The sequence below is a fragment of the Daucus carota genome, chromosome 7 (genome assembly GCF_001625215.2).
Source record: "Daucus carota subsp. sativus chromosome 7, DH1 v3.0, whole genome shotgun sequence".
Lineage (NCBI taxonomy): Eukaryota > Viridiplantae > Streptophyta > Magnoliopsida > Apiales > Apiaceae > Daucus > Daucus carota.
In genome coordinates, this window is record NC_030387.2 from 41,813,669 (window position 1) to 41,819,058 (window position 5,390).

Genomic DNA, 5,390 nt, shown 5'->3' on the forward strand with positions numbered 1-5,390 from the left:
TCTGGGTATCATCAATTAAAGATAAGAGAAGAAGATATACCCAAAACCGCTTTTAGAACGAGATATGGTCATTACGAGTTTCTAGTGATGGCGTTTGGACTAACCAATGCTCCAGCAGCATTTATGGACCTCATGAATAGAGTGTTTAAGGATTATCTTGACAAGTTTGTGATAGTGTTTATAGATGATATTTTGGTATACTCTCGATCTAGAGATGAGCATGAAGAGCATTTGAGATTGACCTTACAAAAGTTAAAAGAAGAGAAGTTATATGCCAAGTTTAAGAAATGTGAGTTTTGGTTGGAAAAAGTGACTTTCTTAGGGCATATAGTATCAAAAGAAGGTATTTCAGTAGATTCGGCCAAAGTTGAAGCAGTGAGCAACTGGAGTAGACCGAGGAATGCGTCAGAAGTGAGAAGTTTTCTTGGATTAGCAGGATACTATAGAAGATTTGTCGAGGGCTTTTCTAAAATTGCTACCCCATTGACACAACTAACTAGAAAGAGTCATAAGTTTGAGTGGACGGATGCTTGTGAAAGGAGTTTTCAAGAATTAAAGAAATGTTTAGTGTCTGCTCCAATTCTTACCATTCCGTCAGGATCAGGAGGATTTGTTATCTATAGTGATGCTTCCAAACAGGGTTTAGGATGCGTACTGATGCAGAATGGTAAGGTTATTGCTTATGCATCTAGGCAACTAAAAGATTATGAAAAGAGATATCCTACACATGACTTAGAGTTGGCAGCAGTTGTATTTGCTCTTAAGATTTGGAGGCATTATTTGTATGGAGAGAGATGTGAGATATACACGGATCATAAAAGTTTGAAGTATTTCTTTACTCAAAAGGAGTTGAATATGAGACAAAGACGATGGTTGGAATTAGTCAAGGATTATGATTGCCAGATCATGTATCATCCAGGGAAGGCAAACATAGTTGCAGATGCACTTAGTAGAAAGGTTTATGGTAACTTATCAGTGTTGAGGTCATTGCCCAAACCTCTTCAAGAGGATATTAGTAGATCAGAAATTGAATTGATTACCAGTAGATTGGATAAAATGAGTATCGAGTCAACACTACTCGAGAGAATCAAGCAAGGTCAAATCGAAGATAATGAGTTGAATAAACGAAGAGGTGAAGTGGAAAGTGGTAAAGCAACAGAGTTTAAGATATCGACAAATGGGAGCTTAAAGTTTAAAGATAGAATATGTGTTCCTGACAATGAAGAGATAAAGAAAGAAATCCTTACGGAAGCTCATAGTACCCCGTACTCTGTACATCCAGGAACAACCAAAATGTATAACGATTTAAAAATGCATTATTGGTGGCCAGGAATGAAGAAAGATGTGGTAGAATTTGTTGCAAGGTGTCTAACGTGTCAACAGGTTAAGGCTGAACATCAAAGGCCAGCTGGATTATTACAACCAATACAGATCCCTGAATGGAAATGGGAAGAGATCACCATGGATTTCGTAGTTGGATTGCCAAAGACTCTTAAACAGCACGATGCCATTTGGGTTATTGTTGATAGATTTTCAAAATCAGCACACTTCCTTCCAGTACGCATGACATATAGTATGGATCAGTTAGCTGAATTGTATGTTCAAGAGATAGTTAGATTGCATGGAGTGCCAGTATCAATAATTTCTGATAGGGATGCTCGGTTTACTTCTAAGTTTTGGGAAAGTTTGCATAAAGCCATGGGTACCCGATTAAAGTTTAGTACTGCTTTTCATCCACAGTCAGACGGTCAAAGTGAAAGAACGATTCAGACATTAGAGGATATGCTTAGGGCGTGTGTTCTTGACTTCTCAAGTTCATGGAGTAAGTACCTTCCACTAATAGAATTTTCGTACAATAATAGTTTTCAAGCGTCAATTGGTGCAGCTCCATACGAGATTCTTTATGGTAGAAAGTGTCGATCTCCTATCCATTGGGATGAAATGGGGGAAGGAAATTATCTTGGCCCTGAGCTGGTCAGAGATACAACAGAAGCGGTTAAAAGAATTAAAGAGAGAATGTTAGCCACACAGAGTCGACAAAAGAGCTACGCGGATCCAAAACGGAGAGATGTTGAGTTCTCGGTTGGAGATAAAGTATTTCTTAAAATAGCACCAGTAAAAGGGATAGTGAGATTTGGAAAGAAGGGAAAATTAAGCCCAAGATTTGTAGGTCCCTTTGAGATACTCGAAAAAGTTGGAAAAGTAGCTTACAGATTAGCCTTGCCTCCATCATTAGAAAAGGTTCATAATGTGTTCCATGTCTCGTTATTAAGAAAATATGTGGCCGACCCATCTCATGTGCTTAACTATGAACCTTTGGAATTAAGTCAAGATCTGACCTATATGGAAAAGCCTGTGCAAATTCTTGATAGAAAAGAAAAAGAGCTTAGAAATAAGAAGATTTCACGAGTAAGAGTCTTGTGGAGGAACTCAAAAATAGAAGAAAGTACATGGGAGCGAGAAGATGAAATGAGATCTAAGTACCCAGAGTTATTTCAATAACAAATTTCGAGGACGAAATTTTTATAAGGTGGGGAGACTTGTAATATCCAGGTTTGACTATATAATAAAATATGAGATATTTTATATTATTACAATAATGTTTGAGATATGCGTTGATTAAATTTATTGACTATGTGAGACATGTTTTATTAATATTAGGGTAATATTGTGTGTTGTTATTTAGACCTTTGTCCCACATTGATTAGAAATAAGAGGGGAACCCCTTCTTGCACTATATAATGTATGGAGGGTATTGGGGCTAGATTGTGTAATTGGGACTTGGCTCACTTCCCACATTGGGGAGAATGTGAGCAAAGATGGATCATTAATCTATAAATGAAAGCACAAGCTTTTGTTATGTACTCCCAAGTGCTAGTTTAAATTTAATGTATTGGTATTTTGTCCCACATCGAGACAAATTGATAGAGGTGCTAGCCACATATCTATATAAGTATATGGAGGTGTTGAATTCTTTAACATAATGGACTTGATAAGTAAGTTTCCAAGTTTGAGACTTTTCTTCTCTACTTCCCACATCGAGAAGAAGAAGGAATGGGCGACTCTCAACCCATTATAAAATAAGTTGAAGTTTATATGGACTTAAAGCCTTTGCTCTATTAGTCCATGTTCTTTAATCAAACTGAATTTTTACTAAGCTTGGTTAAAAGAGAATAGCTCTAATTAGTCCTCTCTTACCTAGCATAATAAACAACTTAAGTGTTGTGTATAGTGGGTTGAAAGTTTTTGAGTTAGTATCCCACATCGAGACCAAATAAGATGAATGGAACTGTAACTCCTATATATATGCTAAGAAAATGTTTAAAGGAACTAAGTTTTCCTCCCACATCGGAAAGGTGTAGGAGATCTAGGCTCAAGGAGCCTACTTAAACTTGAAAGGTTCCCAAGTGTTGTACACAAGAGCAATGGCTTTTAGGCTTGGGTTTCAACGCCCATGATTATTAATAATGCTTTATAATAATAAATCTATTTCCTGAGATCCAACAGGTGATAAAAAGAATATGAACTTGAGTGATTAAAGAGTATGAACTTGTGTCTATAAATTGAACTATGGGAAGGCTAGCAAGTGAATTAGAAAGCACACTTTTGCAATGTAGTTTTCAAGTTGTATTATAGCCCCACATCGATTTGTTTATAAATAATAGGCTGCTATATATCTAATACTTCTAACCTTATAATGGATAGTCGGTTGCGCAAATGAGTTGGCGGGGGCATTGTCAAACTAAGGCAACAACACTTTGTTAGGGTATTTGCCATGAGTGCACTTGTTGCTTGTGGTTTATTTCACTTAAATCAAATGTCCCACATCGAATAAATAGAGGAATAGGGGTTTACTCTCATCTATATAAAGTGAGGGAAGTCCTCCTTTAATGTAGGAGTAGGAGTAAAAGCTAAGTTCAGCTTTGAGGTAACTACTTCTTTTAAGTAGTTGTTATTTCTGCTTATTTTATTGAATAATATTTCAATATTTTATTTAGTAACTTTTTAGATCCTACGTATAATATTATTATTATAAGTAGTGATTAATTTATTTAATGGTGGAATTATGGTTTAATTAACTGAACGATAGTTATAAATTTTGTAAGTGGCATAGAGAATGATTTATGACAAAGGAAAATATGTATGATTTTAGGTGACTGTGACCTTGATTGAAAGCATCTTATCGTTTAAGTTGGACCCGAGGTAAGTAAAGTACTTAACTGCAACAAGATTACTTGTTTGATCTGTCCTTCAATTTTGTTACTTTGTGAAGATTGAAGTGGTTGTAGTACGTGATTGGCTGTGTATATTTATCGGGAAATTTTGATAACATATAATATGAAATTATGCATGTGATCAAATGAGAATATGATGGTTTAATTGAACTGTGTAACTGTGAGATAAGATAAAGTTTTTATTAAGCCTTTTGTAGGCTTGTAAGGGTAGCCTTTAAGGGCAGGCCAGGTTCGATTATCGAATATGAGTTGATCTTGCCTCCTCTATGTTGTTAAGATCTATGTGATCAGATACCACAGAGCAAGGCCGCCTTAGGTCTTGAGCTCGACGGGGCAACGATAGAATAAGGTATACAACGAGCCACTCTGTTGGTAATGGCGCCTGAGGAGGTTTCCCATGGGATATTATGTTATAAGAAAGCCCTGCAGGCAATTGTGTTGAACATGGTGCACTAATTAAATGTGTCAGGATTCATAAAGATTAAAGATAAGATGAAATGCATTTATACCTGTTGGATTATTTTTGTGTGTTAAATTATCTTCAGTTACTTTACTTACTGAGCGAAGTAGCTCATAGTTTTCTTATGTTGCAGGCAAGGGTAAAGATAAAAATAAGTAGAAGGGGGACCGAGCTGAAGCAGAATCTTGCCTGGATGATGTACATATGGCTACTTTGACCTGGGGATGGCCTAGTTATATGTTTTGTTATATGTCACCTAGTAATGACACGAGTATGGTTTGTATTAAAGAATGAAAGTAGACTTTATATGTGTGTAATATGGTTTTGTTGGGAAAAAAAAAATGCTATTGCTTTTATGATGAATTCGCAATATTATTGTAGTAAGTCTTCTTTTATTAAGTTATGCGGGTTGGGGCGTTACAATTGGCTAGATCGAAGTTGGAAACAACTTGTAGCTTCATTCTAGACTCGTTTGAATTTGAAAACAATTTGTAGTTTCATTCTAGACTCGTTTGAGCCCGGAAACAACTTGTTGTTTCATTATTGGCTGGATTGAAGTTGGAAACGACTTGTAGCTTCATTCCAGACTCGTTTGATGTTGAACACAACTTGTAGCTTCATTTTCGGTTGTTTAAAATTAGAATCAACTTGTAGTTTCATTCTTGACTCGTTTGAGCCTGTAAACAACTTGTTGC

At 36.1% G+C, this 5,390-nt stretch overlaps 1 long non-coding RNA gene across 1 annotated transcript; it reads left to right on the forward strand.

Annotated features, from left to right (window-relative positions):
* Positions 1-2,573: 2,573 nt before the first annotated feature.
* On the forward strand, positions 2,574-5,052 carry LOC135147672 (uncharacterized). The gene is made up of 3 exons (XR_010285395.1): positions 2,574-3,928; positions 4,154-4,203; positions 4,829-5,052. It is a non-coding gene; the product is annotated as an uncharacterized LOC135147672 (long non-coding RNA).
* The last annotated feature ends 338 nt before the right edge of the window (positions 5,053-5,390 follow it).